The sequence below is a fragment of the Myodes glareolus genome, chromosome 4 (genome assembly GCF_982192425.1).
Source record: "Myodes glareolus chromosome 4, mMyoGla1.1, whole genome shotgun sequence".
Classification (NCBI taxonomy): domain Eukaryota; kingdom Metazoa; phylum Chordata; class Mammalia; order Rodentia; family Cricetidae; genus Myodes; species Myodes glareolus.
Window position 1 is genome coordinate 100,546,291 of NC_142029.1, and position 26,745 is coordinate 100,573,035.

Here is a 26,745-nt window from a genome sequence, read left to right on the forward strand (position 1 = left end):
CTCATCATCTTTCTAAAGACCCCACGTGCTTGTCATCAGCCATGAAGATTCCATTTTTGGTATCACCAGGAGCTTGGATGGGCACCCATCTTTGTTGCTTTTGAGTCTGATATGCAAACAATACGAAGAATACCCTAGGGCTGTAGGGTTTGGGGTCCCTTGATTTGCCTGTGAGTGACCTTAATGTAATGTCAAATGTGGAAAGGGCCTGGGAGAGTCGAGGAGCAACAGGCTGGGGTCAAGTCTCTCTGTTCCTTAGGTTCCTTGTCGCCTGATAGTCATGGGAGCAGGCACAACAGAGGACAGAGAAAGGGCTGATCAGGCACAAGGGGGCTGGGATGTGAGTCAGAAGACCACTTGTGTATAAGGTGTCTCCAGTGTACTCCAGGATAAGAGCTGGCTATAGTTGGTTGAGGGGTAGAGATCCCTCTTCTGGGTTCAGATTCTTTCTGCTGGCCCAGAAAACTGGTGCTTCTCAGCTATTTCTGTGAGCCAACCCACAAGCCCCCCAAGTTCTTCCTACCAGCTGGGTGCTGGTAAGGGAACGGAAGTATCATCAGGGAGTTCACAATGTACAGTAAGGAGTGCTGGGTCAGAGAAACAGCTGGAAGTGGATGTCTGGAGATCAGCAGAGCATCTTCTTCGGCCTACGGTGGTTTTTACACCGTGGCCTTTGGCCTGAATGAGGAATGACAGGCAAAGATATGCAGGCTGACAACAAACGCTTAAAAGCATTGCCCTAGGACTCTCCTAGGCCTTGATTTAGATGTTAGTTACACCAGAGTTAGCCCTTATATTTTCATAGGCCCAGAGTTCTCAGAGGGTAAATGATATCTCATTCTCTCCCCAGGACACTAGACTGTCCACTCAGAAGAACAGCTCCCTTGCATTGTTTCTGGATATCATTGCACCATGGTAACTAGGCATGGGGGATTCTCCTGCTGGACCACCTCTGTCATAGCCAGAGGAAAATGACCAGAACCTTTACCTGAGCCAGCTCCTTTCTTAGGTACTCTGGGTTATAAGGATAGGTTTGGGGCCATGCCAAGATTAAAGGACAGAGAGAATGTGGCCTATCTGGTTTGTAGTTGCTGAGCCTCCAGGCAGATGGGATAGCTTTGGGTCTAGTTGACTAATTGGGACTACTGCCATACCTTACCCAGCTCCCCTAGACTCATCTTTGGCCAGATATAATATGTAATTAGACTCGTTTGGTGAATTTGTTCAATTCATCCTTACTTCTTCATCCAGCATAGGACTATACTAATGCCTCCAGAATTATTTAAAACGGGAAGAATTGCTCACCTCAGCTTAATTCAATGAGAGTTGATAATCAGGCGACTCAGATTTCACTTATCTGAAGCCCATCCCCTCTCCTGCTCTGAACTCTGTAGGCCATTGATAAGTGGGAAATCAGATCATTCATAGATAATAAAGATGAAGATGACATGAACAATGAACACCTCCCTGTCAGCTGCACCCAGGCATTGCCCTGCAGCCAGGACACAGTTGAGCATCCTGGATCTGTCCACACCGAGGCAGCTTCTGATTGGTCATTTGTGAACAGGGAATAGTGAGTTTTGAACTATACGTCATTTTCGAGGTCAAGTGTGGGATTTCAGCAGTTTCATTTCTGCAAAACTCCCTGCGAGAAGTTGGACAGCTTTTTGAATGGGGATCCACACTCCCTCTGCACAGGGAAGCCTGAGACAGCCTGCGCTTGGCAAGGCTTCCAGCTTATGTGAACACATGCTCTAAACTCCAGGGTAAGCTTGGCGGAGAACATGTACTGTAGTCCCACGGCTCAGGGGACTGGAGCAGAGGGCTTACAAACCAAGAACTCGAGGGAGTCTATATTTGTCTCAGAATACAAAACAAAAGCAACTACAACAACAGCAAAAGAAGAGAAGCTCTGCTTAACCGGAAGTCCTCGACAGCAGAAGAAAACTACGCCGGGGAGATGGCTCGGTGGGTAAAGCACTTGCTGTGTAGGCCTCAGGACCTGAGTTCAGATCTCCAACACCACTCTAAAGCTGGTACAGCTGTAATCCGGAGCTCCTAAGGAGAGATAGGAGAAAGCCAGAAACTGGTGGGCAAGCTAGCCTAGTGTATTCAGCGATAAACAAGAAGAGATCCAGTCTCAAACAGAGTGGAAGATGGTGCGTGTTGGCATTCAGGCGTTTACACTGGCCTGCTCTTAAGGGTCTAGCAGGACACAGCAGCAGCAGCCAAGGTGTGCGCTGCAGCTGCTGCAGTCACTGAGCAGAGCACGCCCTGTGCACATGCACTATATCCCCTTAGAAAAGGCAAGCCTTTCTCACTCCCTCTTTCTCTTTCCTTCTGCCCTGCTCAGAGGCTGCCTCTGCACCCCCACCATAAACCTCTCAGGTGAGCTCTGTTGCCTGGTGTGACTTTGTGTGCCTCTTGACTCCAACCGTCCAAGGTCACCTTCTGCTGATAAACTATTAAAAAGTGAAGCTCCACCTGCACTCGGCATGCGCGCACCTGCACTCCCAAACACAGGCACGCACGCATCACATGCACATATATCACGCCCCCACGGATTCAGAAAGAGGATATGGCGAGAATAAGGAAAAGGTGGATGGAGAAGGAGAGGATATTGCGGTTGTAGCTGTGTCTGTACATGAACAGCTGGTGAAACGGAATGTGTAAAACTGACCTGGCTATAGAAAGCAACCAAACAAAAAGGTGGGGAATTTTTTAAGCAATGTTTGCCTTTCTTTCCTATTTCTGCTGTAACAAATATCCACTTATTTGACAGTAGAAACAATACTCATTTATTACCTTGTAGACCTGCAGTTGAAAACTAAGAAATGTAAAATGGGTATTTAAAATAAGGATGTCAACAGGGCTACATTTCTTTGATAGATTCAGGGGGAATCGATCTCACCACTGTATTCCTTGGCTTGTGGCCTCTTCCATGATTTTCAAAGACAAGAATAAAGTATCTCTCTCTCTCTCTCTCTCTCTCTCTCTCTCTCTCTCTCTTTCTCACCTTCCTCCCTCCTTCCTCCCTTTTCCATCATCACCTGAAATGTTGACCCTCATCCTCTTTCTCTCATAGGATTGTCATGATCAGTCCAGGTCCCTCCACACAATCCAGGATCACCTTCCATATCTAGTCCTTCATTACATAGACTCCCTACTGCTACCGAGAGCAGGGTTCACAGGTTGCTGGGATTGTGCTGTGACCCTCTGTGTGGCAGAGGGCATTATATTCTCTCCCACTGTATTACAATGATCAGTCTTTACATTTTTCTAATTTGAATTGGTTTTTAGAGCATTTCATAGATCATGTTTGATCATATTCACCTCCAACTCTTCAAAGATCTACCTCCTTCCATACCCATCCAATTTTGTGGTCTCCCTGGCCCCGCTTTTTAACTCTTCAAGACCAATTTGTGATGCCTAGATATTCCTGAATATGTGGCCTTCCACAGGAGTATGGTTGACTTAGCAGAGAAAACTATCTCCCTCTCCCCAAAACTAATAATTGCCAATAGTTCATGGCTAGAGGTAGGATTCCATGCCTAAATCCCTTCTCTAGGCTGGGATTTGGCCTGGTTTGGGATTACACAGGTCTTGTACACACCTTTGAAACTACCCTGGGTTCAAGCATGCAGCTGCCCTGCTGTGTCCAGAAGACTCAGTTTCCTGTGGTTACACACCACCTCTGTCTCGTACACTCTCTCCACCCTGTCTCCTGCAGTGATCTTTGAGCCTAGGGAGGAAGGGTGTGGTATGGATGTGTTCCAGTCTCTTATTCTCTGCAACTTACTCCACTGTGGGTTCCTGTGTTCATCACCATCTACATCAAATAGAAGCTTTGGTGATGAAGCTATAATGACAAGTCATTAGGAATGGTTTAATACTACATCCATGTAGAATAATAATAGTAGTAGATTCCCTTAGGGCCTAGGACCTGCCCAGCCACTAGTTTTACCAACATTCTTAAATTTTTTTATTTATAAACTAATTGTAAGATAGCTTTACCTTTATAGAGAAGTTCCATAGAAGGTATGCTAAACAGAGTTGTGTCATTTAAAAAAAAAAAAACGTTCTCACCTGTGGCTCACATTGTAAATTATTTCAGTGTTCAAAAAATCTTTTCAAAACAGCTTTGAAAGCAAGACATGAAAGTGATGTTTGTGGATACCAGCATTTGTGAGTGAAGGCAAGATTGGGAGTGTAAGGTCATCTTAGCTGATACTGAATTTAAGGGCAGCTACATGAAGCCCTGTCTCAAAAACAAATCAAAACAAAGTCTTTGAGTGTTTTGAGAAAAGGGAACTTGTTGAGTACAAGATATCTGTGATATCACCAGTCTCTGTCCACATAACACCATGAGATGATCCTTGCTGGAAGGCACAAGGCTCTTTCCCAGAGAACTCCCAGTGGCTGATTCCTTGGAGCAGACTCTGACTTTGTGACTGTCATTGCCCCCAGCCCCAATTACAGGTAACTGACTCCCACCCTTCCCCCCATTACAGGTATTATTGACACAAGCCCTTGGGAATATGTTTAACTGCAGAACATCAAACTGTGTGTCCCCTTCTCCCTGTCCAGTTGTTAGTCTCCTGAGGACCAGATCCTGCTGTGAGCCATCTCTAAAGACTTCCTGGGAAACTCTGAAATTCTGATCTCCTTGTAGCCAGTCCCCATGCCTAAGCACCCGAGCAGGAGATGACTAGGGAGTCATTTTCAGCAGCTAGCCGACTGCTGGCTTCCAAATACAGGTGCGTGTTGGCATCGCTTGCTGTACTTTGTCATGGATAAACAAGTCATACTGTGACCACACTGTCTCATTTACAGGAAAGAAAGCAAGAGATGACTCAGAGACTGGCGATCTAAGCGTGTCAAAGGGGACAGTTTGAATGCTTCATCTGGGATTATTCGAACATCAAAATCAGCGTTAGCAATAAATTACAAGCCACCACTTAAAACAGAAACGACAGTCACACTGATAACTAGCTTAAGTCAATCAATAAGCAAACTGTCTTATTAAAATAAAGCAAAGCTGTCATCCAGGAGCTGCTGCCAGAGTGGGCTTCAGACATCTGTTCCTTTAAAAGTACCGAGTGGTACGTGCCTATAAACCTAGACCTTGGGAGGCTGAGGGAGGAGGCTAGTGAGCTGAGGGCCAAGCCTGGGTGCATGGTAGGACCTCACATGAACAATCAAAAGCACACAATACAGAGGGTGAAGCTGGTCAAGACTTAGAGATACTGGTTAAGCCATCCTCAGGGCGGGCACAGAAGAAGTGAGGGAAGCTGTTCCCCTCCCCATCAGTCATTCTCCTCTCATTCTTTGCAATGTTCTGCGTGTTAGGCAACGCACAGTGCTATGGATCCAGATAAGTTAAAGTATCTCCTGGTGACTAAGGGGCTGCCGTCTAAGGGATGCTAAGTCTCCACAGAGGGGAGCCTGGAGATCTCACAACACAAGAGAACATGAAGATTGTGTGTGTTGATCGAGGACCAAGAGCATTCAGGTTCAAGGAACACATGGCGTTGTGGAAGTTTGAGAAGGCTAGTCTCCATGTCAGAATGTCTGATATGCAGGACAGGGCAGGAAGATGGTCAGGTTACAGAGTTTAGACATAAACCTAAAATTATCTAAGAAGGTTCCACAGTTAACAAAATGCCTCCAATAAGATTGACCTGTAGGCAACCCTGTGGGACACGTTCCTCATTAGTGACTGCTATGGCCCAGCCCATTGTGGGTGGTGCAAATCCTGGGTAGGTGGTCTGGGGCTGTAGAAGAAAACAGGCTGAATACGCCATGGGGAACCAGCCAGTATTTGTCATTTCTCCAGGGCTTCTGCTTCAGTTCCTGCCGCTAGGTTCTTGCCTTGAGGACCTGTCTTGACTTCTCTCCGTGACAGAGTGCAGCCTTAGAGTTGTAAGGTGAAATAAGCCCTTTCTTCCTCAAGCTGCCTTTGGCCATTGTGTTTTATCACAGCATCAGAAACAGTAAGACAGAAATCATCAAGAAGAACAAAGTTGTCCCAGGGCTTTCTGTCTAAAATCCTTAACAGCCGACCAGAGCCAGGCTGCTCACATAAACCACGCTTCTTGTGGTTTTGGCCTCTACACCCTCATCCTGTGTCTGTGGGATCTCTTCCCTTTGCCTGATCCCTCCAGTCTCTTCCTGTGCTCAGCCTCTATTGGTTCACCTCAGTAGCAGTGTTGGGCTGCATGGATGACGCCAGGTGGAAGGTGGGAGATGGGTGTGGAAGCCCGCATGGTGTGGGCAGACTACTGCCTTACAGATGTCTGGCTCACAACCCATCACTGGAATGAAGAAAGGGCCACTGTGGCTGTCCCTTGGAGAAAGACAAATGAGTCCAAAGTAGCAGCAACTGTGACAGAACTGGGAATATTTTGTTCTGAAAAAACTTAGCCCACTGGAAATCTGAAATGTTAATTTATATCAAAGACTGCATCATCTCCTTGAGCTTCAACAATTGTTAAGAGTCAGCCCTGAGCCCAAATGACCTTGAGAGGGGGTTTCTGTCCTTGGTTCATGGAAGCAGGGGTGGTCCTGTTCCCAGCAATTCCACTGTTCGTTTCTTTTCCCTGGCTTAGATATTGACTCAGGATTTGAGAATGAAATGAAAATCCATTTCCATCAAAAGCATTTCAGTTGCCCTGGGGAGAATAATCACCAAGGCATAATGATATTCCCATGACTCAATAATAATTAATATTAATTATATTTATTGGTGCTTCCTCCCTAAAAATCTCCACTGCTATTAGGTTCCTCCAAAACACCCTGGGAAAGTGAGACAGACTCCACTCTCTTCATCCTCTTTGTGTGTTCTCCCTTCCATTGATTGCTTTGAGAGAAGGTTCCGGAATGCTGCTGACCAGTCTGAAGCAAGACAAATTCATGCGCTGAAGAGCCTAGGGTGGTCACCTGGCTTCCAGCAGGGACTCCTGCCTGTGACTGTGGAGCTGAGAGAGACCAGGGCTTGTGTAGAGTCCACCTCCAGACTTCCACGCACTTCTGCTCTCCTGTGGATACCAAGGAAGACAGTACAAGAAGGGAAATAAATGATCCAAGAGTAAGATTCACGGTCTGAGTCCCTGCGAAGATAGATACAGGAACTCAGCAGACTAGCGTGCAGCCAGGTTTGGTGGTAATCCCCACTCCTGCCAAACCGCATAATGAACCTCCAATCAGGAGAGCAAGTCTTGGTGAACCATAGGAAGAGGGGAAGGAGAGGGGTATGGGAGCTGCAGCCTCTCCAGAAGGTGATCAGACTCACAGAGAACAGGGCTTTTGAAGGATTTTTGAGGTTATAATGACGTCGTTCCTCCCCTTGCCTTTCCTCCCTGCAGACTGGAACATGTACCCCCTTTGCTCTTTCAAATTCATGACCTCCTTCTCTTTGCTTATTAGTGTGTGTGTGTGTGTGTGTGTGTGTGCATGTGTGTGTGTGTTCCTAATACATAAACACAACCTGTTTCATCTGTAAAATGTTACTTTTATGTAAATGTTTTCAGGGCCAACCATTTGACACTAGATAACCGATGGGTGTGCTCTTCCCTGGGGAAGACTATTCCTCCTGTTCTCTGCTTTCCTTACTTGCTGCTGTGCTTCTTTCTATGGGGCTGGGGACTCATCAGCTGTTCAGGCCATGTGTAGGCAGCCATGCTGGTAAGAGCTTATGGGTGTAGCTTCTACCACTCCTAGGAGACACAATCTCACAGCAAACTTCCCTATCCTTTGACCTCTTCCAACTTTTCCACATAGTCCCTGAGCAGAAGTTGTATTGTCGATGTGTCCTTTGGAACTGGACTCCACAACTCTGTGTTTTGATTGGTTGTGGTTTTCTGTAATGGTCTCCATCTGCTGCAAAGAGAAGTTTTCTTGATGAGGAGTGAGGAGTACACTTATCTGTGCATCTAAGGACAAATGTGTGGAATGTAGTTATGGAGTACGCTGTTTTGATGAAGTGGCAGTTTGTGTTCTTCTCCAATACCCATGGCTTCACTAGTTCTGGGCGGTTGCCTAGGTTTCCAGTACCAGGCATGGTTTCCTTCTTGATGAGCAGGTCCATTTACAAAGATGTTGGTTACCACTATGGCACGCATGTCACTAGGACACTGTTAGGGTTGTTGGGCCGTGCTGATGGTTGTTGTGATTCACAGGTGTTGTAGCTGGGTAGGACTGTTGGTTGCGTCCCTTGTTTAGAAGCTTGCACAGTGCCTTCCGGGAACCATGAAAGTCAGTCCTCAGGGAGAAGACTTTCAGGTCAGAGTCATCTGGAGCTCTCTGGGTCTTGTGTCAAAGTGCATGGTGTCTTCAGGAATAGAGGTTTTCCTTCCACCTCTGGGAGCCCACCAAGGGCAATAGCAATAGCCTGTAATGTTTTGGAAGTCTCTTGGACAATTCTTACCAACAGATGAAAAGAAGGCTTCTCATGCATGGTGTTTGGGTTTTATTAGTTAGTCTATGACTCTTTGTGTCAGCCTTGATGGGAAATTTTTTTAAACTATGCTTATTTATATGCCAAACATAAGCAGGTATGTTTATATAGATAGTAATATTCCTTATGACTGTTTCAGACGTCCCTAGTGTTATTTACCCTGCTCCTGCATGCTTCTCTTTGCCTCCTTCCCCCCATTAGATCCCCCTCTTTTGCCATTTCTCCATTTTTGTCCCTTGTACCCTGTTGTCCCCTCTCTCTTGCTCCTGCCTCTATTGCAATGGTCCATCTCATTCTCTCACAGGAAACAGTTTTTAGGTGGCTCTGGGGACTTTCTCTTTTCAGCTCTGTGTTGCTCTGCTCAGGCTTGGGGAGATTAGCCAAGGTAGGTGCGTGGTGGCCAAGCAGTAACAGTGACACGCGCAGCTGTGCCCTGATCTGGGCCTCCTGTGCTAGCTGGAACTTCCCAGTCCTGGAATGTTCTAGACTGGCCAACTCCCTAACCTTACCTAGCCTCAAACAACGGTCTTCTTAGAGGTCAAGACCGACAGCAGGATGGTGCCCTATTGCTTTAGCAGCATGGGGTCCCTGAAGGCCACATTTTCAGGCTACACTCATTTCCACTTTCTGCTGAACCTTGTCTGGGGTCCACGTGTCACTATGTTAACACGTCCAGCATCCAGCTCCCCCTAATCGTCTGCTTCCTTCCCTGCAGTCAGTCCCATTGACTTCTGGGAGTGCCGGAACCTTGTTTTCCTTGTCTGCCAAAAGGGGTTAGTGCAAACTGGGAACAAACACTGGGGATATGTGTCTCTGAAACAGTAACTAGTCAAACGAGCCGTGCCGGCTGCGGTTTTTTACCTCCACTTACTGCTGTAGTGAAGACGGAAGGACGGGAAGGACAGCGTACACCTGCTTAACTTGTGGGAGACTGACTTCAGGAACCAGAAGGAAAACGAGTCAGGAGTCTAGATGGAGGAAATCTGCCTCCTCCCACCTCAGGGAACGGTGGCTTGTGAGAATCCCAAGATCAGGTGCCAGCAAAGCAACGCGTGGGCAGCTGCTGGCTTCCCTACCTCCGGGCACAGAGGGAGCTGGGTTTGTTCAGATGCCGGGGAGTTGAAAGTCATTTACCAAGGCCCACAAACGACAAAATCATTATCCCTCTGAATTCTTTAACGTTTCATGACAAGACAATCGAACAAACACAAGCTGCAAGCTAGAAGCACGCCGTGAGATACTAGCATCCAGCAATAACGTCCACGAAGAACAGCACTGCCACCTAAGAAATGAGGAGACTTTGTGGGTGAGAGTGGGCAGTTTCTGTGCTGGGAGTGTGGGCTGAGTGACAGAGGGCTTCAGGTATCTGAAAAACAAAACAGACGTGAGGAACACAATGGCTAGTGACTTACGTACAGACAGACAGACACTTCCCAAGCACCTCTACAGTCAGTGGTTCTGAGTTCAGTTGTGATGCAGATCTATCATGACAAGCTAGAGAGACAACCATGTCTTCCACCATCAGGGCCAAAAGGCAAGCTGTACTGTATGCACTGTGTGGGGTTCCTTGTGGGGATCGGGGAGCCACCGCTGCAGCCTTGCAACTTTCCTGGGCACTCTTAAGATCTAACACCGTTGGTCTCACTTTATTTGCAAGAAGAAAGTCTTGAGGGCCTCTCTGGAGACGAGTGGGAATGTGGGAGGAGGCTGTTAATGACGTGCATTTCTTATTAAAGGTCAGGTCCCACAGACTCTGCCCTCTTCCCTTGAGCCATGGCTGACACTGATGCACCTTTGGTTTCTGAGTCCAGAAAAGACTCAAACTCCACCTGAATTCATATGACCAGACAAAAGAAAACTTTTTGTGGATTTAGACACCATATACGTGTCTTTATTCTTTGAGGACATCTCAGATCGGGCTTAGAGACAAAGAAACAGCTTTGCTGTGGCAATGACGAGCTTCCCAGAGTCTCAGAGCTAACAGTGAGGTCTACCTGGTTCTAAAGCCCCTATCTACTCTTTCCCCTTAGCTTCAGCTATCAACCTGACACAGATGAGTTTCAAGGGGGCTCAGTTGAGGAATTTCCTCCATCACACTGGCCTGAAGGCAAGATTGCAGGTGCGTTTTTGATTGCTAATCACATGCAAGGGTCCAGGCCATGGTGGGCACTGCCACCCCCTGGGAAGGTGGTTATCAGTTGCACAAGAAAGCTGGCTGAGCTTGTGAAGAAAAGAGCAAGCACTCAGCAGCTTTCCTCCACGGTTCCTGACACAGCTCCTGCCTATGTTCCTGCCCTGACTTCCCTCGGTGATTGATGGTGACCTGGATGTGTGAAGAACTAAACCCTTTCACCCCCAGATTACTTTTGGCCATGTTGTTTATCACAGCAGCCGAATGCAAACTATTTGTTGTGTTGAGACAGTGTCTTGCCATGCAGCCCCAGGAAGCCTCAGAATCAAGATCCTCCTGCCTCAACTCCTCCCACGTGCAGAAATTACAGGGGTATGCCACTATACCCAGATAGCATTTCTCTCTGGAACTCTACAGAACATCATTGTGTGTGGGCCCTGTTATAAGTGCCCTCCAACAGGGAAGCCTGGAGGCCTCTTAAACAGCCCACTGTCACATCTCGGTGGGTGTGTAATATGCTATTCTGCTCTTCAACCCTGGAAATGTTGATCTAGCCTTGTGCCTTGGATTGAGCCCCCCCCCAAAAAAAGATCTGTTGAAGTTCAAAACTCATACCTGTGAAAGAAATTTCCTTGGAAAGAGTCTGTATAGATTAAGTAGGCTAACACTCTGGGGATGGGATCATTCTGGATTTAGACCTAATAGCTAATGTTATAAGAGAGATGTAAGACACAGAGATACCAGGGCAAGGCCACACAAAGACAGAAACAGACACTGAAGTAATATGTTCATGATCCCAGAAGTGCCAACAGTCACCAGCAATGACCAAAAACTAATAAGAGGCGGAAACAGACTTCCCTTGAGCTGACAGGAGACACCAAACCTGATCCTTCCTTGTTCAGATTTCAAGCCTTCCAGAACTCTTCTGCAGTCCGTTTCTATTGCTAGGCTGCCAAGGCTGTGGTCAGCTGGTCCAGCATCTGTGGGATGTTAACTCAGGCCCCCATCACCACAGGCATTTCTTGCACAGTGTGCAATGCACGCCCCCCCCCTCCCGCTCTCTCACATGCTTTGCTCAGCGAAGCACGTGTCGCTACTATGTCCTTTACTCAGATGAAGAAATTGGGTCTTAGATAAGCTATCAGGTCCAAGCTCACCTGGTACCCATGGAAAACACTCTGACCTAGGCTGCTAGACGCCAACCTCAACATTCTCAGACATCACGAGATGAGGACTCAGCCCTACTCTGAAAGTCCCATAGCCTCACAGCAGAGAACTAAAACCAGCCAGGACTTCCTCCTCCAACCCCTCCCTAGGAGTAGACCAGAAGTGCACCCCTTCCCAAGCACACAGCTGTGAGGTACCCAGCCAGAGAACTCAGAACACTTAGATTCCCAGTCCCGTGTCCTAGAAACACCCATCGAGTAGACATTGATCTTTCGGAGAAGCTGAGAAGATCCCTGCCCTAGCCTTACCTGCCCATACCTACTCCCCTCTGTATTCAGGTGCATCTTAAGATTTAAAAAAAAAGTCCTTAGTCTAACTGACAGCTCCGTGGATCTTCAAAGACCCCTAAAACCCCTAAATCCCTGAAGCTCTCTTTCAGTACACCTGGAAACGGGTAGACAGAACATGGGTAAGGTGCAGCAGCTGGGACCACGGCCTGGCTAGCCAGCCTCCAGATGGGAATGGAGTAGCAGTCACCAGCTCCAAGAAAAGAGACCCTGTCCCACGTCTTCACTCCTCAGGGGATGGCATCCATCTTCCCCAATGAACAGGACCTATGCCCCGCATGTAGCACATCTTAGAATCCCCAGGAGGCTGACTTCATAGAAAATTCCCACAAGGGAAAGACTTCATGCCCCCTCCATAAAGACTCCTTCCTCAGTGGGTGGGGAGGGTGGGGTGTCTTCCTCTTGAATGAGGGCACCAGGGGTGGGATCTGCATCCTGGTACATAAGAGGAAAGAGACCATGGAGTGTGGTATCTGGCACATACTGCTGACTTCCAAGACCACTCACAAACCGTAAGCCAGAGACTGCTCTCAGGAGAGCTGTGGGGAGCACACAGGACAGGCCGCCTGTCCTGGAACATGCACCTGACACAGGCAGCCCTTACTCTAGCCTCTGCCACCACTGTCAGAACTGAAGACAGGAAGCAGCATCAGTGCTGAGGGGGGCATTTCCGCCTCATCCTCCCCTCCTGCCTACTCCTCTATCTCTGTCTTCATGTCTCTAAATTACGCCCTGTTGCCGGGGTGAGCTGCGCTGGGTATGAGGTGGGGGTGGCGGCACTGGGACCTGGGACTGTGTTTGCAAGTCAAGTCGAAAACAACAAGAAACCAGTGAAAGCTGAAAGCTCAGCAAATGGAATCCGATAACAAGAACCAAACTAAACCAGCAGGAGGCTGGCATGCCCTTAGCATGACTGCCACACTGCAGAGACGTGAGTGGTCTCCTTCACAGTGCTGCTCCAGTGTGTAAGCAAACGTGGATGCACTATGATTCTTTTAAAATCCGAACAATCTTGGGAATGTGGCGAGGGAATTTCAAGCTGAAGGCTGTTGGTGCTTCACTCGAACTCAGTGGTTCTCAACCTTTGGGGGTCAAAGACCCTTTCACAGGGTTAGCATATCGAATATCCTGAATATTAGATAGTTACGTTGTTTTCCTAACAGGATCAAAAACACAGTTATGAAGTAGTAACAAAATAATTTTATATTTGGGCATCACTACGACATGAGGAGCTGTGTTAAAAGGCTGCAGCATTAGGAAGGGTGCGAACCACTCTTCAAATGAGGCAGGACACCTAGCAGCAGAGAACTAGTCAAGCCTGCATGTCTTCAGTCCAGGAGAGGGAAGACTATCTTGTATCCTAAGGGCTATCAGATGACTCAGGCCTTGAAGACATTTTCTCACTACAACAAATGACCCTCAATCTTCTGCTTTCTGGTGAAAAGGACGAGACCTCCCAAAATGTAATATAATATAGCCAAGACACAGGCTGGCCAGACCTAGCTAGTGGAGGAAGAGAAAGGGGTGTCCTAGTAGGGCAACAGGATGAGTCTGTGTTTGTCCTTGTGCCTGGCACACAGAGGGAACCATTGCTCTGACCCCAAGGCTCCTACTTAGAGAAGCGAGTTAGGATTTCATGGGTGGTGAAAGGGTGGAAGGTGAGGGTTATGTGTCAGACAAAGAGTTGCCTTTAAGTAGAAGTTTGAGATGATATTCTATCCCCCTTTTGGGCTAGCGTTATGTCAGCTTGACACAAGCTAGAGTCAGTTATGGATGGGGAACCTCAGTTGAAAAATTACCCCCACCAGATTGGCCTGCAGTACATCTTCTTGATTGATGATAGATGTAGGAGGGACCAGCTCACCATGAGCACTGGTAGTGGTCCTGGGTGCTATCAGAAAGCAGGCTGAGCAAGCCATGTGAAGCAAGATGGTACCAGGTGCTCCTCCATGGCTTCTGCTTTTGTTTCCGGCCCCCAAAGTCTTGCCTTGAGTTCCTACCCACTCAGGATGTAGTGCGGCCTCTGAGTCATAAACTGAAACAAGCCCTTCCCTTCATGGGTTGCTTTTGGTCAAGGTGCTTTGTAATGAGACACCCACCAAGAATGATTTAACATTGGATCCATTCATTAATTCCCCACTCTCACTCATTCTGTAACTTCTAAGCACAGACTCAGCTCTTCTGTGCTGCAGAGAACTCTTATTCATCCTGTAAAGCCCAGAACAGAACGCCCCTTTATCCTTCTGCTGTTCTGTCCTCTTGCCTCTAACGTTCCTGACTGCAGCAACCCTCTGTTAGGTTGATTATCCTAGCCATAGCCTCTGATTACTTTCTATCATCCTGAGAACACTTTGAGCAGTGGCTCTCGTGTTTCATGAGCCTTTGTGTGCCTTGTTCATGGTCAGAAACTAATCAGTTCCATATAGAACTGTTCAATCAGATTAAATAATTAAATGAAGCCCCCCCCAGCCCCACCCCAGGGCACAACATCCAAGTGTGGCCTATGTAATTGGTGTGGATGAAGGGAGAAGAGGCAGGATTGCTGAGTGGCCTTGTTTCTCAGATCTCCTTAAGCTTGTGTAGTGAAGTGGACACCGGTGCTTCGTCAAGATGCCCTCGCCCTCCTCACAGGTTGTGTGGCCAACTGCAGCTCCCAGTCCACACAGCAGTTCCTGAGCCTCTCCTGGCATGTGGGGAATGGGCAAGCAGGTACAACATGCAGGGAGAGCTGAGGAGTTGAGTCCTTCTAAGGCAGATGACAACACCCGACAGGTCAGAGCTGTAATGCCCGCCTCCTTTGCCCTGGGAACACGCTGAAACATGGATCGAGGCTGCAGCTGGGGTGGAGTCCAGAGCAGTGTCCAAGCTTGACACCCCCTGTCCTGTTCCCCTTCTCCCGTCACCCCAGCAACCTAACAAAGCATTAGGCTAAGGAATTGCTTCGGCGAATTCTATTGCAGCTTTTTCACATATAAATGTGCCCTAGGAGTATTTGTGTTTAGAAAACTGGGAAGATGGCTCCATGGGTACCATCTGGGCAAACACAAGAACCTGAGTTTGAATCCTGGGCCAAGCTGAGTGACATGGATGTAATCAGCCCTGGGTGGGAGGCAGAAATGAGAGCCCTGCAGTTCATGTGCCAGACAGTTTCGCTGAATGGATGTGCTTCGGATTGGGTGAGAGCCCATCTCAGAAAATAAGGTGGAGGACAACCCAGGAAGACACCTGGTGACAACTTCTGGCTTCAAGGTCCATGTAGCTTAGGGGGATGTCACCTACAGCTGTGAGAAGGGCTCTGCATGCCCCTTTGCCCTTTCTGATTTGGAACGTGGGTGTGATGGTGGGCAGGAGCGCAGCCATTACTGACAATGAGGTAGAAGCTGTATGTTGAACATGGCAGGATCAAGGAGCTAGAGTTCTGTGCCTGTCTGCGCTACTCTGCCAGCTCCAGAACATGTACCCAAAATGCAGCACAAGGCAGGGATCACTACGCTCCTTAAAACAAAACCACTAAGTTCTTTAAAACAATGTGTTGAAATAGAATTCTTTTTATAAACCACAACTGGACCTGTATCTTCATTTGTGTAAACTCCAAGTGGAATGACAACGTTAGGAGAGAATGTGGAAATATCATGAAACGGGACAACTCCAGCCCAAGCACTTTGAGAATTCTGTTTATATATGTGCTTGATTTCTTTACCTTCCCCCATAGGTCTCTCCGTCTCTGTGCATGCAAACTGTAGAAGCATGGGATGGTACACTAGAGGGAAGAAACATGAGGAGAACTCTGAAGAGGAGGTCATCTGTACCCCTCACTTGAGCAAGGTTGGAGGCGGGGAGCAGGGTCTCTCTCACCCTCTCACTCCCCTGCAAAGCTCAGCTGCCATGGGGCGGATGGGCTGCATTCCCCAGGGCCTCCCCTGCAGTGGGAAGGAAGGGAGGCATGCTGGTGCCATAACACTTCGCAATTCTGTGCAGAAGTCATCCAGGGCTGTTGCAACTTTTCCAAAGGTGAACGGCGCCACAGAGGAGATCAGACTTGCTTCATCAGTGAGTTGAGTCAGGAGTTGGGAGCCTCTTTCAGCGTACTTCTGTTGGCCACTGTTCTTTCCCAGGGCCACATTAATAAAACGAGAGTAAGGTGTGTGATTTATATATCCTTGTTCTTTTTAAAGGCCTGGGGTCAAGGCGAAAGTCAGTAAGAACAAGAGAGGCTTCTTCTAAGGGTCAGCATGTTGGCACAGTCTGAATAATTCCCCATTGTGGAGGGCTGTCCGGCACGTGTGAGGGATTTAGCAACATCCACATCCTCTCTCTTCTCACCACATATCAACAGAACTCCTGCCCACCACTTAGAAGAGATCCCAAACATCCTGTGGGCCCCATTCACGTAAGCCTCAGCTAAGAACTTGCTCTAGAGAGAGTCGGCGTGGAAGCACCGTCTAAAGGGAAGCTTTTGTTACAGCTTTGGAGTTTTATTTCCCCTACAAATATCATAAAACAGCCCAGCTGACAGATGGAAGCTCAGAGAATGGGACATTTGGGTGGGTTTTTTTTTGTTTGTTTTTTTTTTTTTAACAGAAGCCAAAAAATAAAAAAGGTCTATAGCAGAAACGTAAAGGACTTCAGTAAGAGCAAGGGCACATTGGGCAGAGAGAAGCACTGAGAATTTGGGAGAAAATGGGAACTGACTGAAACACTTTAAGACCTGCAGGACCTTTTCTCTGACATAAAACCCCTGTTCCCTGAGTTTGGCCCTGGTGAGGCATCCCTATGTCAGGTAATAGCCTTGGTAAACTTCATGGGGTTCTGTGTCATTGTCTGGTCCTCATGAGAAGTGGCCCTCCCATGCTCTTGCTCCACAGTGGGACATCTCGAAGCTGTTGTTTGTTCGCAGAACTTACTGCCTGATGGGTTTTTCCCTGATGGCAGGGAGCAATTTGGCATCACATGGAATCCTGGATTACTGGCTTGATTAATATTTCATAGTGCCTGGTAGTCATTTACATTTATAGACACATGAGTCATAAAAAATTCAAGCTTTAATTGCTTTGAGCTTCTTCTTGTTTATTTATTTTGGTTTAGGATTTTTTTTTTCTTTTTAGCTAAGCTGTTTTTCAAAGTCTTGAGACCAAAGGTACTCAAAAGAATCAGGGCATTGGAGACAGGTCTAAGGACAGGTTGGTATGGATTGGAACATGTCAAGAGGTGATGAAATCACAGGCTCAGGGCAGCTGGGGAATGGCGCCTGAGCCAATGTATCATTTTTCTCCATCAACAAAGCTAACCATTTACCAGAGGGGGAAATTGAATCTTCAATTATAAAATTTCAGACACAATGACAGCCTAGCCTTATCCATCATGAAAACCAATACACCGCATGGCCTGCCTGGTCTTGTGTTTTGACCCAGGTCCTGGTCCTGGGTCAATGAGAACATTACTTGTCTCTGGTTGGGGCGGATGTGGGGGCGGATGGGGTCTGTCCCCTAAGGACTTGTCCTTGAATGCTGTGCCTCCTCAGCTCACTGGTTCAGGACTCAGTACTGCAGCTGTTTTGAGATCAAAGGGGTCTTGATGTTCTGCCTTTCTGTCATACACCTGCTCCTCTCTCTGAAGGCCAGGCAGCTTGTATTTGACTTAGGTTTCCAACGAGTATTTGACTTCAGTCCTTTGAAATGTTTTCTCTGGAAGTGACTATTCTGTTAGGCCGGCCATTGCAAGGATTTGCAAAGTGGAGCCTTGAACTTTCTTATTAAAAACAAAAAGGTATTTTATCTATTGTGTGTGGGGGGGTGTGGGGGTGTGCAGTTGGGAGGCATGCATGCCGCAGCACACCTGTGGAGGTCAGAGGACAACCTTGAGAATCTGTTTTCTCTTTCACCTCTCAGTGGCTTCAGGGATTGAACTCAGGTGTCAGACTGGCACAGCAGGCTCCTTTACCAACGGAGTTATCTTGCTGATCTGGAGGAGGAGAAGCATGCGGAGAGATTAGGTGCTACTGTTCAGAAAAGGTGGCTGACCCAAGCCTAGCAGAAGGCCTAGAAATCAGTTCTAAAGGGCAGGCAAATGGCAAAAGTGAGGAGAGGAGAAGGTGGGATTTTGTAGCAGATGTATGAACATCAGTCTTTCATCTGAAGGTTAGAATAACTTCTCTATAGGAACCAAAGGGTCCAAGGACACCCCAAGAAACAAGCCCACAGAATCGACTAACCTGGGCTGGAAGGGGCTCACAGAGACAAAACCGATAATCAGGGAGTCCGAATGGTTCTGTGCTAGGTCCTGTCCTCTTTTGTATGTGTGGTTGTGGTTTGTTTTTCTTGTGGGACAACTAACAGTGGGATCAGAGGCTGACTCTGACTCTTTTGCCCCTTTTGGGACCTTTTCCTCCTACTGGATTGCTTCACTAGGAGGGATATGCCTATACTAATTGCATCTTGATATGTATGTTTGGTTATTATCCCTTAGCTGAAGGGAAATGGAGGAGGAATGGATCTGGGGATAAAGGAATGTGTGGGGAAGATCTGAGGGAAGAAAGAAGTGAGAGGAGACTGTGGTCAGGATGTAATTCATAAGAGAACAAATAATAATAATAATAAATAATAACACTCTTCTTCAGAGAAGTTTAAGACTCAAACCTAATTGGCAATTAAACAAAAGTATAACACTTCTTAAAGCCTGTCTGATTTATAGTGATGATTAAAACCTGCATTTTGACTTTAAGGTCATGGTCATAACCAAGCCAACCACTTTCTGGTTGAATCTGAGGTCTGCTCCACAGTAAGAAATGCATGCCCAGTGCTGTTAATCTGATCAAAGGTCCACGGTCTGAGAGGTCAAAGGCCCGAGAGTTCTCTGGTTAGCTGCCCACTGCAGAAAAGAACTTTTTTCTCTCCAAGGGTGAGAGAGGCACTCATCTATGGGTATAAACAGAATTTTAGAAGACAGTTTGATGCCATATCCATTTAACAAAACAATAGTAATATGCTCTCTCTCAAAGAAAAAAATAAAAGGTACTCTCTAAAATTTACATTTGAGATAAAAATAATTATGTCACCTTGACTTTTGTCATAGAAAATATATAACTGAAATATAAATAGATTTTTAATCTCTAAATGGAGCAAAGCTTTGCCAAACTGAATCTATGGCAATATACAATCACTTCAACTGTGTATTATGTTAGATTGATCACAGATTATCACAGATTAATGACACTGACTATTAGATACTGTGTAAGTTTCTTAAAGGATAGTATAGATATTTAAAGAATTAATTCCCTTTAAACCCCATTAGATTTTTACACACACACACACACACACACATTTCTGTGATGTTAATTCTTCAGGATTCCACACAACCCACCAGTTAGGCTTAACTTTGAAGCATATACAAGAAACTAAATACAACATGACTAAAAGTGTAGCTCTGAACACATTAAAGAATTTGATCATGTTTATTATTATTATTATTATTATTATTATTATTATTATTATTATTATTATTATTATTATTTTGAGGGAGTTTCTCTGTGTAGCCCTGGCTGTACTGGAACTTGCTTTGTAGACCAGGCTGACTTCAAACTCTCAGATATCTGCCTGTCTCTGCCTCCCAAGTGTCAGGATTAATGGTGTGCACCACCATACCTAGCTAAGTTGTGTTTCTTAATTATTCTTAACAGTTTACAATAGGTTAGTAGTTTTTATAAGTCTAGGACCTTACAGCATCAAAGGAAAAAAAACAAAATGGAACAACAGCATTGGTTCAGGGCACTGCAGGTGGAGTCCAGAGGCCTCAGGTAAATTCACAGCTGCATTTCCAATCTGGACCACAGACACTCCCAACCCACTTTTCCAGGTGGGTGACCGTGGCACACTGTCTATCTCTGCCATCCTCCTGTTAACATAGCCCTCTCCCCAAATCGCTCAGAATGAAACCACATCCAGTCTCGTTCTTAAAGATCACATACTCTCTCTCAGCCAGTACATACATCACCTGAAAAAAGTCACACAACTTCCAACCTTCTGTGGTTTAAGGTCATAAACACTACTGCCACAGTGTGAACCCCTGGAGCCTAATTTCTAGGCTGTTAGAAATCTGCCCTTTCCAGAATTGCAATCCTAATCAATCCTCGATACATCTCATTTTCGTTGTTCTCAAAAATGAATAAATACAAAAATATTGTTAAATTTTTTCCTCAGAAGGAGAAATATCACACTCTACTTATGTGGTTATAAATTTGATAGCAGAATTTTTAAATACCCTTCCAAACCACTGAAATAATTGCTGGTAACATTCTGATGTATATCCTTTGATGCTTTAAAAATTGTACCCAGTATTGTTTTATTTGTTTGTTTGTTTGTTTTGTTTGAGAGGTGTGTTTTTGTTTTTGTTTTATTTTTGAGCTGGCCAACAAATTTTTTAGAAAAAGATTACCATTTGGATGTTTCTTCCTTTGAGGTCGATGTTTGTTCCAGGGCACCCTTCCTCCTTCTTCAAGTTTCCCTTCCCATGGCAGAGTCTGGGCTCTAGACACTCACAAGCAGAGCAGCCACATTGTACTGCGACCCCACACAGCACAAAGTTGCAGAAAGTCCACAGAAGCCAGGACTGCTTCTCTGTAACTGGTTGGCAGACCAGACACTGGGGATGATACGCCAGACATCCCCAGCAGCCGGCTGCAATATGTTTTGCCTGCAGGGCTTGCAATATCACCTTTTCTTTACAAACATCTTTCTGGAAGCACCGGAATTTAAGCATCTCAGCCTTAAGGTGCCATCCTGGACCTGCAGGGTGACTGAGCGGCTGGAGATGTCATTTTCTGCAAAAGGAGACACCCCAGCTATGTAGTCAGGGGCAAACACGTTGGTCTTCTGTAGGAGAGTCACAGCTGAGGAAGCGCTGATCTTCAGTCAGAGGTGGGTTGATGGCATATTTACCTCCTTTGGGAGTGGGCAGTGGATACTGGAGGCCTCGAGGGTTCAGCACCTTGGGGTTTCAGGAGAAATGCATATGCAAGGTACCATCATCATTGACAATCACTGACACTTTCCTCAGGGTCTTGTTCCCACAATGCCCACAGAACACTCAATTCATGTCCAACATTGTCTTGAAGCAGCCATGACAGTGTAAGATGTAGCTCCGGGCCTCTAGGATCAGCACACCATTTTCTGCCAGCACGTGCAGCCCCATCTGAAGCAGAACATTCTGCATGGCTAAGTCTGTGGTCACACACCCAACCCATACGTCCTTTGGGATGTCACACTGCCCCAACTCCTGCTGGATCTGCTTGATGTTGCTGGGGGTCATCACTGCCTTCAAATTCATTCTCCTCTTCCTCTTTTCCCCTTCTGTCAATCAGGTAATCCTGCAGGTCACGATCAGTGTTAGGCAGATGGTTTCTCCAGAACAGGAAGGAGCTGAATTCCAGGTTCTCAGGCCCATCAGCTGGACGGCCATGATCCATGATCCACCAATCCACCGTTTCATGTGAGAGTTTAAGCTTGGAGGACTAAGGCCATCTTAGTCCAGCAGGTGTGAGCTAGGGCTGTATTGTAACCATCTCTCTCTTGGGTTAGGGCTGTGTTGTAGCCAGGTCTCCCGTGCTCCTGAAAACAAGAACTACTTGAACCCAGAGAAACTAGCCATGATTTTTAAGTGACAGACACTTACATCTTTTCTAGAAGAGAGACCAGCAGCAGCAGTTGGCTCTGTCATAAAGAATTGATTTCTTTTATTTCTCTTTATTCTGAATATTGACCTGCCTGCCTGTCTCCAGCAAGCATACAGTTTTTATTGAAGTTGATTAGATTCTAACAAGCAAGGACAAGTAGCTTTTCATCTGTTGGACCCAGGAAGAATGAGAGCAGAAAGTTGACCAACCCAGTAAACTCCTCTGAGGGGATCCTCTTCCCACACTACATGCCTCTGAAAAATAGATCTTAGATTTACATCAATGAGAAGTCAACAGTTGGGAAGAGGTTAAGAGAACAAACTGGAAAGACCCCCAGTATCTGGGGCCCTATTCTTACTCTCACTTCCCCTCCGGATAGACTTAGCTCTTCGGGGCAAGATTGAGGATGTCATGGAGTCTCGTCCCATGATTCCAGAGAGCTACAAAGGCTGGAAAATGTGTAGCAGTATCAGAGAAGCCTCTGAAGGCAGCTGTGAAGGTGAAATCCGAGTAGCAGTGGAGACTGAAGGATCTCAGAGATGCCAGAACCGTGGGACACACGTAGAGGACAGCTGAATGCCAAGAGTGAAGCTGGCCTGAGAGGCTATGGGGGTACAGGTAGCAGAATATGAGCTCAGGTTGAGGGTATGCAAGCTCTTTGGAGCCCAGATGATTCTATTACTAGATCAGCTGCCAGACATGGAGGTGCAAGCCTTGGTGTTTGTGCAACTGGGGTTTGGTCTTACTTTGGCCTCATCTTGCCTTACTTTGCCCAATTTCCCCCCAGTTGGAATGGGAATATTTACTCTGCCACAGTGTGCTGAACACACATAACTGGCTTTTTGATGCCTTGGGGCTTCCAGTTAAGAGATGATCTGAGTCTTGGAGGAGATTCTGAACTTAAAGTTTGAAAAAGCACTGTTAAAGATTGTGGGAAAATTTGAAGTTGGATTGGATGTATTTCAAATCATGAGACGGCCTTGAGCCTATGGGAACAAGTGTGGAAGGATATGGCTTTAAAATGAAATGCTTGGATGTTTAGTGGAGAAGAGATAGACTTGTGATTAATAGTGAGGGGCAAGACCCACCCTTAGTGTGAGCAGCACCATCTCACAGGCTGGAGTTTCACACCGAGTAAAAAGGATAAAGCAAACTGTACACCAGCATTCATGGCTCTGTTTCCTGACTTTAGATGCGATGACTATCTCATATCTCGTGTGCCATGCAATTCCTGCCATGATTTTAGAGTCAAAATAAACCTTTCCCTCCTGAAGTGGCATTCTGTTGTGCATTTCAGTCAGAAAATGAGAAAAGTAACTAATGCAGAAAGGTAATCTTAAAACGCACATGGCAGTGTTATTTGGGAATAGGGACTTTGGAGAGCAACTAGGATGGTGTGAGGTCATGAAAAGGTGTTTCCTACAGTGACACTAGTTGATTGCCACTTGCTCTGTTTCACCATGTGATGCCCCTACCATGTCATGAGGTGACCACAAAGTTCCCACTCAGTGACAGTACCATGCTCTTTGACTCACTCACAGAACTCTTAAAAAACCAAACAACAAACTACTTCCCTTCTTGATAAATTGTCCACCTAGTGGCATTCTGTAATAACAACATAAAATACAGTAATGGTTAATATTGTCACTTTGTCAGACTCTAGAATCACTATGTGGGGGGAGCAAGCCTCCAGGCATAGCTGTGTAGAACTGCCTAGATTAGGCTAACCTCTGGGCACAGCTATGAGGAGTGGTCTAGATTAGGTTACTGAAGTGGGCAGAATTCCCACTGAATTCAGGTGGAGGGGAGAGTGGGAACATCTTCTATTTTCAACCTAGAAGGTCCAAGGGAAACCCTTTTGCGTTCTGCTTGCCTGCCTCCTGTTCGTGCATGCTGCTGCTGCTATCCTTACCTGACATCAGACATTGTCCTCAGAAACCAGTGGCTCTCAGGGATCCTCCAGCTCCAGCCTGAAACTGCTGAGGCCTCCAGCCTTGTGGACCAGAGAGCTACCTGGTCTCTCCACTGGGCAGACAGCCGTTGACAGACCATCCAGCCCATCTCATGTATGTCGGCATAATAAATCCCTTTTAACAGATTTTCGTTCTGTCGGTCTGTTCCTATAGAGGACCTTGACTAAGACAGGCACGTGCCGCAGAGCATTTAATTATTCTCAACAGTCGTCTCCATTGGTGGTGGAATGATTGCTCTTCTGAGGCGTCTGTGAGTGGTGATGTGGGGTGAAGTCAATGTGTGCAGGTGGACGGTTGGTTCCATTGTCTCCTGAGTCCTAGAGACCTGGAGCCAATGACATAGAAGAAAGGAAAGACAAATATGAAATGGAGGTGATTCAGAAAAATTCCCTGCAATCCTGAATATAAGTTAGAAAACACAATATGAACATATAAAGTGTGTTAACTCTGAAACCAATATTTTTTTCTAACTTTTCATTTAAGAGACATAGGAATAATGAATCCTGGGTAGAGAAGACTATCTCTATCATCTAGGCTGGGTTTTTTATATTTTGGAACAGGGTGTCATTACGTGCCCTCCCCTCAAATGTGCATCCTTCTGCCTCAGCCCCCTGAGTACTAGGATTGCAGCGTTCACCACTATGCCCAGCTTTCACTAGGGACTTGAAATACTATTTCTCAAAAAAGAGACAAGAAAATATTAGGGAAATGGCCAGCTGCAGGTCCAGGTCAGAAATGTAGAGTGAAAGTCTGCAACCCCACCATATAGACAGTAAGAAGGTAACACAGGACCACTGGTGTCAAGTCCAAAAGTACCTAGGATCCCACTTGAAGAACTTCCCCTGTTCGGCGAAGAAAAGTTTGAACTTCAACAATAACAGTTACTGCACCAAAGCTACATGGAGAAAGCCTGTCTCGAAGAACCAAATCAAACCTAAACAATTGTTGAAAGAGAGTGAAACCCACCAGATATACTTATATATGTGAGTTTATGATATTTTCAAAGTAGGTGTGATCATGTAATCTGCAGAACTGGTTCATTATCAGGAACGGTGGCAAATAAATGCAAGACAGTGGCATTTACCTTTGTCTACTAAGTGACCAAATTGTAAGTGAATAAAAGCATCTTCCATGATAGCACTTCAACTGTTACATAAGTTAATGAAACAAGCAATAGAAACTATGGAATTCAGCTGTCACCATTTTGTGTATTAGAATCAATTATTGAATTAAAGGGCTCATCACATCAATAGTGGTCAATGACACAAGAGGGGAAGAAGGAGGGAGAGAAGAGGGAAGTGTCAGGGAAGCGAGGAGGAAAGAAAGCAACAGAGAGGAGAGGGAGAGATGGAAGAGGAGAAGGAAGAGGGAAGGAAGGGAAAAGCAGACAACATGTGCCTCCCAGTGAAGAACACACCATCACCTATAGTTTAGCCAAGAGGATTAGACATGAGAGCCATGAAATTCCCAAACTCCAGCTGCCAAAATGTAGGTTGCACAAAGCTCAGAGCACAAGCTGAACTGCGTGAACAATGAGTACACACACAGCAGACCAGAAAACCACATGTGCTCTGTCCTGTTGTGCTAGAGAGGGGTCCAGGGAGGGGGGATCTCCAAATCCAGTGAGACACAAAAGGAATTGGAAATGGTCTAAAGTGATAAGATTAACTGTAGACAAGAAAAGCACAGTTAGATGACGGAACCATGTAAAGGCACGAGAAACTAACAGCTGTGAAAGTCACGAGAGCATTCACTTGTTCCCGCCTTCCTTCAAATATATAACGCACTGCCATATGCCTGGATGAAACTCAGGGAGCTCAATTTTGAGTGAAAGAGATATAGTCTGTCTTTACAGCACTTACTGAAACCAACATGAGCTGTAAACACATGGCTAATGTACAATCACGGCCATGGTGAACTCTAAGAGAAGCTCAGAGGCTGCTCAGCCTGAGTAAGGATCTTAGTTAGGGTTTCTACTGCTGTGAAGAGACACCATGACCATGGCAACTCTCATAAGGAAACATTTAATTGGGGCTGACTTACAACGCAGAGGTTTAGTCCATTACTATTATCATCATGGCGGGAAACAGGGCAGCACACAGGCAGGCATGATGCAGGAGAGGTAACTGAGAGTTCTATATCCATACCAGCAGGCAGCAGGAAGACCGTGAAACACTGGGCCTGACTTGAGCATCTGAGACCTCAAAGCCTGTCCTAAGTGACAAACTTCCTCCAAAAAAGCCACACCTACTCCAACAAGGCCACACCTCCTTATAGTACCACTCCCTTGGGGTCTATGGGAGCCATTTTCACCCAAACCGCCACAGTAGACAACTTCCTATGAGGTGGAATCTGAGCTGAGCTGTGAGGCAAGGGTAGAAAGAGAGAGAGAGACCTTCAAAGCAGAGAGCAAAACTCTGGGGCCACAGGGAGGTTAACTGAGAAATTCTGAGATGGCCAGGATGGTGTTAAGGGTCAAGACTGAAAGAATATGGCTTTGACATTCCTTGTGCCTTCCTAAAAGCAACCACCACGCCTTCTCTGTGTCTGTGAGAGTTCCCCAAGCCAGCTGTGGGCCTAATTCATCTTGGGAACCTGAACATAATTTCCTCCCCTGCCCAACACTGTGACTATGTAGTGTGGATGAGCAAATGCAGCCGGGCCTTGCAGCTCCCAGACATGGGTACCTGAGGCTAGAAGCAGCTGAAGTGAAGTGGGAGGTAGATAGCCTTGAATTGATTCTCAGCTCCTCAGTGTGCTCATTCGTTAAGCACAGGCGGGGAATTCTGCCGTCTGGAGCTGGAGCAGGGTTGCACAGGACAATGTTTGCTATGGCCCAATTCTGGGCTTCGTACCTTGGTCCATGCCCTATGACTATACTTAAGGTCGGGGCATCTAAGAGGACTATTTTTAGAAGAAAAAAAACCTCTTTTTATTACTCTGAAAAATATCTGGTGGTTTGAGGGATACCCTGTATTGCATCCCAAACCCAGGATGTTCCTACT

General features: G+C 46.3%; 1 pseudogene; it reads right to left on the reverse strand.

Moving 5' to 3' along the window:
- Nucleotides 1-20,805: 20,805 nt before the first annotated feature.
- On the reverse strand, nt 20,806-21,560 carry LOC125416034 (RNA-binding protein NOB1 pseudogene; annotated as a pseudogene).
- Nucleotides 21,561-26,745: the final 5,185 nt, after the last annotated feature.